Source organism: Protopterus annectens, chromosome 4.part0 (genome assembly GCF_019279795.1).
Source record: "Protopterus annectens isolate FY-2018-M chromosome 4.part0, PAN1.0, whole genome shotgun sequence".
Lineage (NCBI taxonomy): Eukaryota > Metazoa > Chordata > Ceratodontiformes > Protopteridae > Protopterus > Protopterus annectens.
Genome location: NC_056733.1, coordinates 133,399,789 through 133,416,194, shown reverse-complemented (window position 1 = coordinate 133,416,194; position 16,406 = coordinate 133,399,789). Strand labels below are relative to the sequence as shown.

The 16,406-nt window shown below is 45.3% G+C and overlaps 1 protein-coding gene across 1 annotated transcript in view; it reads right to left on the bottom strand.

The window, feature by feature from the left end:
- Window positions 1-16,406, bottom strand: part of LOC122800226 (dynein axonemal heavy chain 17-like) — a 17,083,451-nt gene that overhangs the window by 6,569,992 nt on the left and 10,497,053 nt on the right. The window lies entirely within an intron of this gene.

Genomic DNA, 16,406 nt, shown 5'->3' with positions numbered 1-16,406 from the left:
GGATCAGAATCCCAAGCTCCTCCCTTAACCCATATTGCCTCTTACCTCTACATCACATCAGATTGAGTTTGCTGCTGCTAAGTATGCCTTAGGATATAAGTAATGATAATAATAAAAAGAAACAGTATAGGTACATAATAGGGACTCAGACTGGAAATGGTGGTTTCATTGCACTTCATCTGGTCACTCCCAAAGGATAAGGATGGGGGGAGGGGGAGTAGAAGAAGAACGAAAATGGACAACACATATGCATATTGTGAGTACACAACTTTAATATCTGAAGTTGTCATTTTTATTCATTCCTAAATGAATGGGGAAGAGTCCACAGCTACAATAATCTTGGGTGGCTCTCATAGAAGGAAATTCCAGAGAACTGCAGAATCAAAAGCAGCTCTGTTCCAGGAGATGATATCCAACTTGTAATGAGCAATAAAACTATGAGAATTGGACCAAGTGGCCGCAGCATAAATATCATCAATGGAAGCCCTGACCCAAAACGCAGATGATGTAGCCATGGATCTAGCTGAATAAGCTTTTGGAAGTTTTGGTAATGACAATCGTCTCAGAGAATGGACAAATGAAATATAATCTGTTACCCATTTAGCAAAAGGTATTTTTTGATACTGGTTTTCCCAACTTGTTTTTGACAAAGGAAACAAATAGTTGATCAGTTTTTTCTAAAGTCTTTTGTTCTATGGAGGTAAAAATGAAGTTGTCTATGTACATCTAAAAGATGGAGCATGCATTCTACCTTATTGCCAAATTTTGGAAAGAAAACTGGCAAATTGATTACTTAATTTATATTCGATACAGAGACAACTTTTGATAAAAAGGAAGGGTTTACAAGCAAAGTTACTCTGTCTTTGTGAAAAATCAAATAAGGCGGTTTTGAGGAGAGCACTTGGAGTTAAGAAATTCATCTGACAGATGTAAAAGCAACAATGAACACTGTTTTCCAACAGAAAAATTTTAGATCTAACTTAGCTGAAGGCTCAAAAGGGGAATGAGTTAAAGAATGTAATAGGACATTAAGATCCCAAGGCGGAGTAGGATCCTTTATGGGAGGTCTAAGCAGCAGGGTACCCTTAAGGAATAGGTTCATAGGTAGGTACTAGGCTATCTGCCCGAAGGCATTTATAAGCCTAGCCTTGTGTTGGCTTTTGCTGTCCCCTTAGATTAATTCCCTGTGCCTCTGTCCAGCAGAGCCATTGAAGTGATCCCTGGGGTAAACTTTCTGTTTCCCATCCACTCGTCAAGGTTTCTCTTGAAGAGGGTTAGTGAGTAGCTCTGCCTAATGTAGATTGGAATCTTGTTCCAGAGCATGGGAAGTCTATGGGACAGGAGTCTATTCCTCCAGCACATCCTATTTATTATTGAGGTGAGATTTAGATCCCTGGAGTGTGTGGCTCGAGGGGATATGGTTTTCTTTAGGTGGAGCATGTCCATCAGTTCTGGGTTGGACATGGTCTTGTATGTTAGGCAGAGATCACCTCTGAGTAGGCGGTATGCAACCGAGTACAGCTGGAGTTTCTTCAGTCGAGCTGCATAGGGAATCTGCTTGAGGCCAGTGATCCTCTTGGTGAGGTACTTCTGTGGTCTTTCCAGTTGTTGCAGGTGTCTTGTAAGGTACATCCCAAATGCGGCACTGTACTCTATGATGGGTCTGATGAGTGATGTGTAGAGGGGCCCAATGACCTCTTTCGATCTGGATGCAAACCCTTTTGTGATTAGGTGGGCCACATAGAAATTTTTAACCACTTTGGCAATGTGATTATCAAAGGAGACGTTACTATCTACTTGGATCCCCAGATCCCTTATTATATCTTCCGTATTTAGGGGGCTACCACCTATGTGGTAGTTTGTGGGTACTTTGTTTTTTCCAAAGGAGATGACTATGCACTTTTTGGCATTTAGCTTGTGGCCATGGTTTTGACACTAGGTATCTGTCTCAATGACACCTCTATGGAGGATATCTGTGTCAGCCAGAGAGTCAATTATAGCCCCTAGTTTGCAGCTGTCTGCAAACTTGGTCAGCCATAGTCCTCCTGTGCTTGCTTGTACATCTGAGAAGTATATGCTGAACAGGAGGGGTCCTAGGACTGAGCCCTGGGGAACACCACTTGTAACCGGTTTAGAGTCAGACCTAGCTCCCACAACTCTTACCATGTGGGTTCTGTCCTTGAGCCAGTTGGCAACCTATCTCGTGATGTAGGGGTTTATGTTTAGGCTGGTGAGCTTGTCTATAATACCTGAGTGGGGAATGGTGTCTAAGGCCTTTGCGAGGGCTAGGTAGGTTGTGTGGACCACCTTTCCCTCATCTATAACCTTGGTAACTGTCTCAAAGAAGTCCACCAGGTTTAGGAGGCATGATCTGTCCTTAACAAAGCTGAACTGGGTAGGGTCCAGTGTTTGGAGGTTCCCAATGTCTCTGTTAATGAGATCCATGATAATGCTCTCCAAGCTAGTCAGGCTTATAGGGTGATAGTTCCTGGGGTCCGTTGTGGCTCCACCTTTGTGGAGCGGAATAACCATTGCTGTGCACCACTCTGTGGGCACATAGCCTGTGGACAACCTGAGTTTAAACAGTGTGTTTAGGTGAGGAGTTAGTTCATCTTTGAGCTCGTGTAGGACACAGTCTGGGACACCATCCGGTCCCATTGATGCTGTGTTTTTGGCTTTGGAGAGGGCTGTTTTAACCTGAGTGTCTGTGATTTCAGGGGCACTACATTCTTCTGGTATAGTTATGGCCCTTTTTGGGGGTGAGAGGGGGGGTGAAGTTTGCACTGAACCTGTCTGCCAGGATGTTGGCTATATTGGTTGGTTCAGTGTATTTTGTGCCATTCTGCACTAACGCCAAGCAGATCTGAGAATTGCTACTTAGATTCTTGACATAGCTAAAGAATCCCTTGTGGTCATCTTTGGAGTCCATGGCAATTTTTCTTTCGAAGCTAACCTTGGATGATTTTATGAGGGAACGTAATTTTTTGCTGATACTGATCAGGGATGTCTTCCCTTCTTGGGATTTTATTCTTTTCTGTACTAGTTTCCTCCTTCTATTGTATAGCTTGTTTATGGCAGGGGTCCACCAGACTGGTTTCCTTTTCTTGAAGGAGTGAGTCTTGGTTTTGTTTGGGATAGCACGATCCCTGCATTCATGTAGGTGCCTGTAAAGTACATTAGTAAAGGATTTTGCAGCTTGGACAGCATTATCCTTTAGCATGGGGGCTTTGAAACTTCCCACCTCGGTCTTAAGTAACGTAAAGTTTGTTTTTGAAAAGTTTTTCACTGTGGTTTCTTTGACCGGGGGTGGTGGTGGTGGAATGTGGATATCCAGAGTGATTTGTTTATTGTCAGATCTAACCAGCGAGGGGTTGATCTTCGGTGTGGAACACCAGTCTCCCATATTGGTGATGACCAGGTCCAATATGTTGTCACCTCTGGTGGGGGTGTTGACCAGTTGATCCAGGGCGTTTGAGTTTATAAATTGTAGGAAATGTTGGGCAAGGGAGTTTGTACTTGAGTAGTTCCCCCAGTTAATGTTTGGTTAATTGAAATCACCCAATATCAGGGTGTTTGATAGGACCTTTATGTTTCCCAGTGTTTCCAGGAATGCGGAGTGGGGGGTCCTGGTACATGGTGGGTGATCTGTAGCAAGCTATAATTTGAACATCTATAGTATGGTACAGATTCACATGTAGTTACTAGGTATGCAGTCAATGACATCTATAATATGGTATAGATTCAGAGGAAGTTACTAGGCATGAGGTCCATGGGGCCACTGATGAGCACAACACAATTTAGCAATTTTTTCCAGAGCATTGTCTAGTTGGGTGATTTACTCAATCTGAAAGTAGGCAGATGGGCACTGAGAGAATCAAATCCAGAAGTATAGAAATTACTCTTTAGTAGCTTGCAGCATTAATCCCCTGTGTTAACTGCCAGATTGTACTCTTTTCCTGTTGCTAAGAAGGCAAGCTTACTGGCAGATCCTTCCCTTTTCTAGGGTGATCCAGGAGCACTTTTAGAGTCACAACTTAGGCAAATGAAAGGTGAGGGAATCAAACCTTAGACTACAGGGATAGTTCATTAATTATTTGCATTACCTGCCAGATATATGGCAAAGCTGCAGCTAAAGCAGAGAGTTAAGCAAGAGAAGTGATGGCTGCATCCTAGGAACATAAGATGACATACAATATAGTTCACAGGCTCATAAGTAACTACTAGGCTATCTGTCCTTGCGGGCCACTGTAATCTAGCCAATTTTCCTTTTTGTTCTCAAAATACCCTATCCCATTTGGTTAAAGATTAGCCTTAACCCTCCCTTGGTTGATAATTATATATTACCCATAACGAAAATAACTGGGATCATACCACAGATAATTTGAGGGGATTCATGCATGGAATAAAACATTTATTAGTTGCCTCTGTCCGGGTTCAGGCACCTAGGCAGCAAGACATTTCCCTGTGGTACATTTGACTGGGGACACATGGCTGAAGTGACATTCAGCTGCAGAGAAATATGGCTGTTTGCAAATTCCCTGTGGGCAAAGAGAAGCACACACTGCCATGCTCACAGCTTTAATAACGAAATGCATGGTGGCAGAAAAAGTAATGAGTGTTGTGCTCAGTATACAGTACATACTTATGTAACTACAACATGCAGAAGTGTGCTACAGCATGGAGGAAATCCTGCAGGCTACTGTAGTCACATTTATGCTCCAGTATGCGTTTTAGGCAATGTTCCCTAGACACTGTGAAGGGGTTAGTGGTCCACACACTCCAATCATAAAGGCACTGCCCATTGTGCATTGCATTTTTACTGCTACTGACATGCCCTCTGGCCAGCCTTCTGCTGATGCCTGCCATATTGCCTGCTGTCTCATGTTACCTTGGGGACCATGGACATTGTTTTCCCCCTGTGCATTTGATTATTAAAGCTGTGAGCATGGCAGTGTGCACTTTTCTTTGCCCACAGGGAATTTGCAAAGAGCCATATTTCTCTGCAGTTGAATGTCACTTCAGTCATGTGTCCCCAGTCAAATGTACCACAGGGAAATGTCTTGCTGCCTAGGCGCCTGAACCCCCCCTGTCCATTTAGTAATACAGGAGCAGTCCTGGGGTAAGTTTTCATCCTACCTTTGAGTGAAATATCTCTCAACCATTTAGTGCAAGAATTCCGGGCAAAGGCCCAAAAACAGGGACAGATTTTAAAAATTGCTCTCATAAGCTTAGAAAGCTGCTGAAAAAAACAGGGTGTGCATTAGCATGTGTTATTTACATATTTTAGAAGAGGCTGGCAGGAAAGTATTAATTCCTGTGTGATTATTAGAGGTGGCTGTGAGCTGAACTTTTACATTGGAGAAACTGGCACCACATTGAAAGACTGAAGCAAGAAATTCTAACAAACAGGAAATGAAGAAGTAAAAGGATCCAGCTTTCTCTGTTCTGCCCAGAAGGAAAATCTCTTCCATTTACTCTTATAAATTTTTCTCATAGGTTTCTAGGATGAAAATAAGATCTGGCAAACCAGAGAGGAAAGCCTGGACTATCTAGCTATCATTGGAATTGGAAAAAACATGCATTCAATTTGAGGCCTTGAATGTCTGCATGAATCATCCCCAATGGATGTGATAGTGGATTTGGACTGGGATCCAGTGTAAAAGTTGCACATAGAAGATGAGACCATAAGAATGGGAATCATACCTACCAAGGTCAGAAATGTGCAATAAGGATTACTTTGCTCTTCAACCATAGTGCTTTCTGGAGAAATGTGGGTATTAAGGGGAAGGGAAGATAAGGATGCAGGAGACCAGAGGGCCAAGTGTGGACTAGAGCATCTCACGGTGACTCCCCCTGAGGGAGAATTAAGGCAAAAAACCTGCTTCAGTTGTTGCTGAAGGGACAGACAAAAAGGCTGCAGCAAGATTGAACCCACTGACAAAATTTCCATCACTGCATGACTGAGAGACCACTCCCAGGCCATAACGATGGTCCTGCTGAGCTTGTCAGCTAAACAAAGAAGTTATGTACCTACCATAAAGTTCCATGTTTGTTGTCCTTCATCTTGCCTTCCTTCTTACTGGTTGGGTTCGGAGCCGATCCTCGGCTCTGACTCAACTGATTTACTATAGCTCGAGAGCTTTTACTGGCTCGAGGCTAATCCCTATCCCAACATGCCTAGCTGTAGCTATCCAGATTTCATTTGTAATAGCCCTCGTTAGACATACATATATAGTAAAACAATTTTCTTACTAAGCTCCTAACATTTAAGTTAGGAAGGAAAGAGTAGCAAAACAAGGCATGGTTAACTAACCTGGTATGTCAGCAGGAAACTCAGCCAGTGTAACAAATAAAGGAACTCCTCTCGAACCTCCAGGAAGGGGGAAGGAGGGGGGGATGCAGGAAGGAAGGCAAAATGAAGGACAACAAACATGGAATGTTATGGTAGGTACATACCTTTTTTATGTCATCTTGTCCCATCTCTCCTTCATTCTTGCTGTTTGGGACCGCATCCCCAGCACCTGGTTCTTGGGTGGCTCACTGGAACAAACTCTTCAGGACCGTGGAACCAAAAGATGCCCTATTCCAGGAGACCACATCCACTTTGTAATGAGTGCTAAAGGTATGTGGATTTGCCCATGTTGCTGCTGCACAGATTGAATCTAAAGGCAATTTAGCTTAGAAGGCAACAGAGGTGGCTAAGGCCCTGGTTGAATGTCCTCTGGGCCTTCCTGGAAGCGTCTTTTTACACAAATCATATGAATAACTGATTGTGCCCGACAGCCATTTTGATAAGTTCACTTTTGAAACTGGATAACCTTGTTTATTGTCAACAAAGGATACAAACAATTGGTCTGATTTTCTAAGGTCTTTGGTCCTGTGTAAATAAAACCATAATTGTCTATGAACATCCAATTAGTGGAGTCTATATTCTGTCTTGTTGCCGTAATTGGGAAAGAACACAGCAAGCTCAATGGACTGATTTAAGTTATACTTTGAACATACCTTTGGCAAGAAGAAAGGATTGGTCCTAAGACAGACTCTACCTTTGTGAAAAATGAGATATGGCGGGCGAACAGACAAAGCATGTAATTCAGAAACCCATCTAGCTGAGGTTATAGCAACCAAGAAGAGGCTTTTCCAAAATAGAAATTTCAGGGGACAAGATGCTGCTGGTTCAAAAGGTGGTAGAAGCTAAAACCAAGTTTAGGTCCCGGGGGGGAGGGGGGTTCTCTTACCAGGGGCTGTAAAAGAGTTGTACCTTGTAAAAATGCTCTGCACAACCTATGGGACATGATGTTAGAACCCAAGTCTCTTACATGAAAATTGGAGATGGCAGCAAGTTGGACCCTAATAATAGCTGCATCTGCCACTCTTTCGAAAGTTTCGGCCAGAAAGTCAAGAATCTTGTGAACAGGAGCAGTGAAGGGATCAATGTCATTACTCTTCGCCCAATAAGAGAACCTCTTCCATTTGCTAGTGTAAATCCTCCTGGTAGTGGGTTTGTGAGAAGACACTAGAATGTGTTGTACAGCAGGGGAAATGTTTGGGAGCCTGGCTAAGACTGGAAGTGGAGGAACCGTGCAGTCAGCTTGAGAGTTTGGAGGGAAGGATGAAGCCCACCCGACTGATGCATCAGGAGGTCCAGAACTGGGTCCAGTATCCAAGGCTCCAGTTGAAGATGATGGCAAAGAAACGGGAAACATATCTGAAGAGGCCAGTAAGGAGCAATGAGGATGAGTTTGCAACCAAGTGACTTTGCTTTCTGAAGTACCTTTGGAATTAAAGGGAAGGGTGGAAAGGCATAGAGTAGTCCCAGAGGCCACTCGTGAACAACTGCATTCCTGGGTGACTGCCCCAGAGGGGGAACTAGGGTGAAATAGCTGCTGCATTTGTTGTTGAGGGGAGTGCCAAAAAGATCGCAGCATGCCTGGCCCCATTTGTGAAAAATCAAATCCGCAACTTCTTGCTTCAGGGATCACTCGTGAGGCATGAGGATAGCCCTGCTGAGCCTGTCCGCTATCATGTTGGATTTTCTGGGAATCAGAAAACATTAGGAAGACATCGCCCATTGCCATACTCGAAGTGCCTCCTGACACAAGGGGTAAGATCTGGTTCTTTCCTGCTTGTTGATGTACCATACCACTGACATATTGTCTGTCTGAATTGCAATGGTCCTGGTAGGCAGACAGTCTTGAAGTGCTTGCAATGCCAGAAGCACCGCTCTCATCTCTAGAACACTGATGTGCAAATGGTACTCGTGAGGCTGCCACATTTCTTGGACAGTCTGTTCCAGATAATGCCCCCCCCCCCCCCCACTCTATTTGGGAGGCATCCGTGGTCAAGGCGGCTACAGGATGGGGGTCTGGAAAGGGTCTGCCCAGAGTCACCTGGGGGGAGACAAGCCACCATACTAGATCCTTTTTGCAAGACTCCATGATCAAGATCATGTGTGACATTGGTAAATCTTGGAAAGACCACCGAGCGAAAATAAGTCAATGCAGAATCCGCATGTGGAAGCGTGCCAAAGGAACTAGTGTAATTGCAGCAGCCATTGAGCCCAAGACTTGTAAAACTTCTCTTGCCTGAACTCTCGTCTTTTTTATGAGAAATGAAACTTGCTGATGAATGGTTTATACCCTGTCTTGAGGTAGTTTTGCTATCATGCATCTTGTATCTAAGTCTGCCCCTATAAAGGTAATAGACTGACAAGGCAGACTTTTCATAGTTTATGGTGATGCCTAACTGAGAACACGTTTGGATTGTGTAGTCCCGTGTTTTGATCAGTTGATGCTCGGTGGTAGCAGTGAGGAGCCAGTCGTTTAGATATGGAAATACTTGGAATCCTAGACGCCTCAGGTGAGCTGTGACCACTACCATACACTTGGTGAACACTCTGGGGCTGTAGTGAGACCAAGGGCAGGGCTTTGAACTGATAATGGCTGGCTCCCAGCCAGAAGCATAGGAATCTCCTGGATTGCCTGTCCATATTTATGTGGTAGTACACATCCTGGAGATCTATGGAGCACATCCAATTGTCCTGATCCAAGAAAAGAAGAATGGACTGCAGTGTTACCATCCGGAACTTAGTCTTTTTTACTGATTGGTTTAGCTTGCTGAGATCTAAAATGGGTCTTCAGTCCCCTGTCTTTTTGGAACTAAAAAGAACCTTGAGTATATTCCGGATCCAATTTGGTCTGCGGGGACTTCTTGGATGGCTCTTTTTTCTAGCAATCCTTGAACCTCTGGGATTGCGTGATCCCAAAGACTGGGTGGAACATCTGGGGTAGAACATTTTTCTTTTGAGGGCAGAGACTGAGTAAAGGGAATTTTGTAACCCCTGTATATTATTGACAGTACCCATGTTTCTCTTGTGATAGTTTGCCAGCCTGCTGGGTACAGTGATAGTCTGCCCCCGACTGCCTCCAGAGGTGGACAGTCAGCCTTCCTTCAGGAGTGCTGGAAGGGCCTAGCAGAGAAAGTATCTCTGTCACCCTGCTGTTGTGGACCCCCTCTGCCATGAGGGTGGCATCTTATAGGTTCATAGGAAGGTACTAGGCTATCGGCCCTGGGGCCTATACAAGCCCAGCCAAAAAGGTACCCTGGCTTTTGCCACCCAAGAAAATTATTTTTCTGTACCACTGTCGAGCAGAGCCACAGAGGTGATCCCTGGGGTGAATTTCTTATTTCCCATCCAATCATCAAGATTATTCTTGAAGAGTGCTAATGAGGAACTTTGTTTGATATAGATAGGTAGTTTATTCCAGAGTATGGGAAGTCTCTGGGACAGGAATCTATCCCTCCGACATGTTCTGTTTATTGTGGTGACAAGGTTTTGGTCCCTAGAGCATGTAGCTCGGAGGGATTGGGATTTCTTTAAGAGGAGCATGTCCAACAGCTCTGGGTTTGACATAGCTTTGTATGTTAGGCAGAGATCACCTCTGAGTAGGCGATATGCGACAGAGTAAAGCTGGAGTTTTTTGAGACGGTCTGCGTAGAGCATCTGTTTGAGGCCAGTAATCCTCATTGTGAGGTATTTCTGCGGCCTTTTCATTTGTTGTAGATGCCTTGTGAGGTATATACCAAAACGGGCGTTGTACTCTATAATGGGTCTAATGAGTGATGAGTAGAGGGGAACAATGACCTCTTTTTTTCTGGATGAGAAACCTTTTGTGATGAGGTGCGCCACATAGAAGGATTTCCTGACTACTGTGGCGATGTGATTATCAAAGGAGAGACTACTGTCCACCTGTGTCCCAAGGTCTTTTATCACACTTTCGGTGTTAAGTATACTACGGCCTATGTTGTAGTTCATGGGTACAGAGTTTTTACCAAAGGGGATGACAATGCACTTTTTGGCATTGAGCTTGAGGCCATGGCTTTGACACCAGGCATCTGTCTCAGTGAGGCCCTTTTGTAGGATGTCCACATCGTTAGGAGTTTCGATTATGGCTCCTAGTTTGCAGTTATCTGCAAACTTCGTTAGCCAAAGACCTTCTGTGTTAGCCTGTACTTCAGAGAAGTAGATACCAAACAGGAGAGGACCCAGGACTGAACCCTGTGGTACTCCACTTGTCACTGGTCTGAAGTCGGATTTGGAGTATGCTACTTTCACAGTGTGGGTTTTGTCAGTGAGCCAGGTGGCAACCCATCTTGTGACATAGGGATTTATACCTAGTTTAGTGAGTTTATCTATAATTCCAGAGTGGGGGATGGTGTCGAAAGCATTGGCAAGATCTAGATAGGCTGTGTGAACCACCTTACCCTTGTCTATGGCTTTGGTGACTACTTCAAAGAAGTCTATCAGGTTTAGGAGACATGATCTGACTTTTACAAACCAGAACTGGGTGGGGTCCAGAGTTTGGAGATTACCAATGTCTTTGTTTATAAGTTCCATGATGATATGTTCCATGGCCTTGCAGACCAGGCTCGTCAGGCTAATGGGGTGGTAGTTCCCAGGGTCCATGGTGGCTCCCCCATTGTGGAGTGGGATAACAGTCGCTGTACACCATTCAGCAGGCACAAAGCCTGAGGTGAGGCTATGATTGAACATGGTACTTAGGTGGGGTGCCAGTTCGTTCTGTAGTTCATGTAGAACGCAGCCTGGGATGTTGTCTGGTCCTATGGATGCGGAGTTCTTGGCTTTGGAGAATGTGTTTTTTACCTGTGCAGCCGTGATTACAGGAACTTTGTATTCTTCCGGTATAGAGATGGGCAATTTTGGGGGTGAGAAGGGGGTAAAGTTAGCACTGAACCTATCTGCCAGGATGTTGGCAATATCATTTGGGTCTGTGTATTTAGTGCCATTGTGCTGTAACTCAGAGCAGATCTGAGTGTTGTCATTGAGATTCTTGACATAGCTATAGAATGCTTTGTGGTTGTCTTTAGAATCAGTAGTGATTTTGTTTTCATAACTAGCTTTAGAGGATTTTATCAGGGATCACAGCTTCTTACTGAGGCTGACCAGACAGCTCCTCCACTCATGGGATTTTACTCTCTTTTCCAACAGATTCTTCCTTCTGTTGTACAGTTTCTTTATGGCAGGGGACCACCAGATTGGCTTCCTTTTTTTGGAGGATAGTGTCTTTGTTCTGTTTGGGATAGCATGATCCATGCACTCATGTAAGTGCTTATAAAGTGCAATTGTGTAGGATTCAGTAGTTGTAACTGTATTGTCCATCTGCATGGGTGTCATGAAGTTCACCACTTCTGTCTTAAGAAGCATGAAGCATGTTGGTAATGACAAGATCTAGGATATTGTTGCCCCTGGTAGGGGTGTGGATAAGTTGATCCAGGGCATTGGAGTTTATGAATTCCAGAAAGCGTTGAGCAGTTTTCCCAGTTAATGGTGGGGTAGTTGAAATCGCCCATTATTAGAGTGTTTGGTCGAACCCTAATATTTTCCAGTACATCAAGAAAAGAGGAGTGGGAATCCTGGGCCATGGTGGGTGATCTGTAGCAAGCTACAATTTGGAATGCAGTTTTGCCCAGAGTTAGTTGCACTTGGATAACCTCGGCTGCATTATGCTGAGCAACTAGCCTGGAGGTGTGGATATCCTTAATGAATATGGACACACCTCCGCCTTTGGTGTTCCAGTCCAGGTTACATGGCCGAAAAGTGTGGTATGAGTTATAGCCTGGTAGTGCAGGGGTGCTCTCTGGAGCCTTGAACCAGGTCTCAGTCACTGCACAAATATCAATGTTCTCCATTTTAAGGAGTGCCTCGAGTGAGTGCATTTTGAGATTTAGACTTCTAGCACTAAGTAGCATCACTCTCAGTTTTTGCTTGCTTGTTCCTGTTACGGTGGTGAATTTGTCATTTGAACCTTGCTTAAAAAAGGCACTATAGGGGCGGCAAGAACCTTAGCCCGTATCTGGAATCCCAGGGATGACAGGTGCAGGCCATCTCTGGCAAAGCATCGTGGTCTGTCGACCATGTCATTCCAGGCAGACAGATACTGGATCCCTTTAGAGTGGCACCAGAAGCTTAGCCAATTGTTGAAGTCAATCATTTTGTCCTTGTACTGCAGCATCATTCTGGGTGATGGCAGAATGCTACTCAGGGCTAGGGTCACACCTGCCTGGGCTACAAGATCGGAGAGCTCTTCCAATTCTCTTTTTATGTAGTCTAGGGAGGTACGTCTCAGGTTGTTTACACCAACATGGACAATGACAGAGTCATATTTGAACTTGTTGTGGAGTGACCTGAGTGCATGGGTTATGTGGCGGATCCTGGCACCTGACAGGCATCTTATGTTGTTTCCCACTCTGCCTCTGGGGGAAAAATCTCCACGTGTGTCAGGCAAAGCTCCCTGGGATTTTCGGAACCACATCTTGCCACTCTTCTGACCTTTAGGACAGGGTCTAGATGGAGTGGAAAAACGGACTCCTACGACAGAGAGAGTCTTGCCATCCTGTTCACACCTGGTGAGAGTCTCTTTTACCTGAGGCCCGAACAAGGACAAGTCATCAAAGGGGGGTTGGTAAATGAAGACTTAAAAGGCGCATCCAAGAGTGTCTCCGCAAAGCTACTCTGGTACCTGCTGCCTTACTTGCTCCATCTGCTGCATAAGAAATGAGCCTCATGGAGGAGTTAACCACGGAGGTCAAGGTTGTAAGCTGGGAAGCTGCCCTGCTTGCAACTCCCTCAGCTGTAGGATCTTGCAGTGTATCTTCTAGCTCCTTCAGGAGATCCCTCTGAAGTCGTGTGAAGTGAGACAAGTAATTCAGCGACCTGAGAGCAAAGGTCGCTGAAGAAAACATATGCTTCCCATACCTGTTGATCATACAAGACTCCTTATTCGGCGGATGGACAGATGAAGAAGTTTCCGCAAGTTCCTTCTTAGTGGCTGCTGCCACCGCCATGCCATCAACAGGGACCCCTTTGCAAAGGAAAGACTTATCCTTGGGAGCAGTAATAAACTTATTTGGTCTCCTCGGAACTGGTTCCATGGTTTCTGGGGGACTCCATGCCTTTCGACTCACTACAGACAAAAGTGGATCAAACAGCAGAGACACTCAAGAGGTGGAAGGTCAGGAACCAAATGCATCCAGGTGGACAGACTCATTCTCAGAAGGGGCTAGGGACTTCCAGCCACCCCTCTGTCTAAGGATTTCCAAGATGTCGGAAAAGGAGACATCCTCAGAGGGGGACCGTGGGGACTCTTCTGATTTATCCAAGTCTACATCTGAAGTGATAGACTCAGGGGAGTCTAGATACTTCCTCTTACATCTCTGCTTCCAAGGGACCTCCTCTAAATGTATGGGGGAGGTTTTGAAAGAGGTGGGGGGGTCACTCAATGGGGCATCCTGGGACACAAGTTCCCTATGCTTGGAGGCAGGAGGAGGGTCAAAGGCAGGCACAGGCACCAAGGGAGAAGAAGCCAATGGAGCTGGGGGTGGAGCAGTCTCAAGAGACATCACGCTCCTCATCACGTCGAAGGTGCCAACGTCCCGAATCAAAGGAGCCTCCAGCTCCGAAGAGCCCAGAGATCTCCTGCAAACCAGGAGTGACGGCTCCAAGGCCAATGTGGGAGCTGAGCTCACCTGCGTCAAAGCTGCAAGAGGGACAGCGGGGTCGGACAAGGGTCCGATGCCACTTCCCCCCTCGGAGCCTGCGAGAGAGCTTTGGCGCCCAGATCCCTCAATGGACTGAGACATCGAGGAGATCGGAGTGGTTGTCGGAACTGATAAAGGAGAAGAAACCAGAGCCGACTGTTATACCACCATGACCTCTATGCACTCTGGCTCCAAGCTCAAGAGAGAGTCAGAGGAGGAACCGGTGGAGAAGCTGGATGGGCCGAAGGAGGCAATTTCTTATGGGCTAGGCTCGATAGTAATTTAGCAAGTGCCTGTGACTTGAGGAGCCTGTTGACCACTATCTCCACGTCATGATCTGAAAGTCTGGAGGACCAAGAGGAGTGTGAAGAGGACTGGTGACTGCCCCCTCCAGGGTGCAGCAGAGGAGATTGTGGAGCAGAGTGTACTGACTCCAAAGAAGGAGACCTTGTTCTTTTATGGATCCGGAGTGGCTCCGAGTACAGAGATGGAGCTGCCGGAGACTAAGCTTTGTCAGAGCCAATGCTGGGAGCCGACAACAGAGCTGAAGGTTTTTTAGCAGTTTTTGTCTGTTTCGAGCTCAGAACCGATGGGTTGGTGTGTTTTTCAGACACTTTAGCTGGCTGAGGACCCTGAGATGAAGAATCTTGAGGGTTCTTCAGAAGGCCACACAAAATTAGCTTATTTCTTCTCTCCTGCAGGACTCTGGAACTGAAAGCATGACAAATCGAGCAAGAGTCCTGCAGGTGAACAGCCCTTAAATAATATGCAGAACTCGTGTGCCCGTCCGTAAGGGACATTTTCTTGCAACATGAGTCGCATTTTTCGAACCCAGAGGATTTCGACTCTTTGGACATGGTGACAAAAAGAATTTTTCACAGTACTAGAAAAAACACAAGGCTATAAGCTAACAGCACACAGCAACTAACTGCAACCAGGCTATAACAGTTAGCCCAAACAACAAAAAAGGAAGAACTTTTTTTTTTGAAGGAGAGAAGAGAAAGGCGGGGGAGCCTCTAACTTAAACGGCGACTCCTCCAATAGGAAAGCCTCTAACTTAAATGGCTATCCCAGAAAGGGTGGGGAAAAAGAAGAAGAACCCTCTAATTTAAATGGGCTCAAAGGTGAAAGCAAGGCCTGAGGAGAAAACAACGGCAAAAAACACCCACAATAAGCAGAAGAAGGGGTCGCTAGACTAGCAGGGGATATTATACACTTTAACAAGGCAATACAACAACAAAAAACTTGAGAAGGATAAAAAAAGCACAAAGTACTTAGCCTGAGCCAGTAGTCGCAATCTCGATGCTGCAAGCGGCAAATGAGATCTGGGTAGCTACCGCTAGGCATGTTGGGATAGGAGTTAGCCTCGAGCCAGTAAAAGCTCTCGAGCTATAGTAAATCGGCTGAGTCAGAGCCGAGGATAGGCTCGGAACTTAACCAGCAAGAACGAAGGTGAGATGGGACAACATAACATCACTGAATTTCCACAATATGTGCATTGCTCCAAAAAAGCAGTTGAAAGAGATTGCCCACTGCCAGACTCTCATTCCTTCTCGGCAATAGGGGTAAGATCTGGTCCACACCCCCATTTGTTGATGTACCAAACCACTGAGATATTGTCTGCCTGGATAGCAATTGCTTCTAGGGGAAGAGAGTTCTGAAAGACTTGCAGTGCTAATAGGACCGCTCTCATCTGGAAAACATTGATATGCAAATTGGTCTCCCCTGGGAAACAAGTGCCTTGAACAGTCCATCCCAAAAAATGCCCTCTCAACCGAACTGGGAGGCATCCATGGTCAACCTGACCTTCTGGGAATGAAGGATAAAGGGATGTCTTTGATAAACCTCATTTGATTGCATCCACACAAGTAGAGAGTCTTTGCAAACTCGCAAACTTTTTATAGGATGTTTCAAAGGATGCTGAAGCATTGACCATTGTACTACCAGGGTCGATTGAAGAATGGTTATGTGAAGATGAGCTGTAGGCAATAGGGTGATTGTTGCACCCATCGAACCTAAGGTTTGAAGAACCAATCTTGCTGGAGGAGAGGGATTCTCTAAAATCTGTTTGGCATGCAATTTTAGGGCATGAACTCTGTTTTAGGGTAAAAATATGAACTGACTGACAGTGTTCAAGTCAGCTCCTATAAACTCCAAGATTTGAACTGGCTGAAGAGAGTACTTGGAAAAATTGCTTGTGACCCCTAGGAATTGACACAACCAGAGTAAGTAATCCCTGGCCTTCTCTAGGAGATGCTTGGTTGGTGCGAAAAGAAGCTAATTATCTAAATAAGGAAACACTCTGAATCAGTGTAGTCTGAGATAAGTTGCCACCACTGCCATGCATT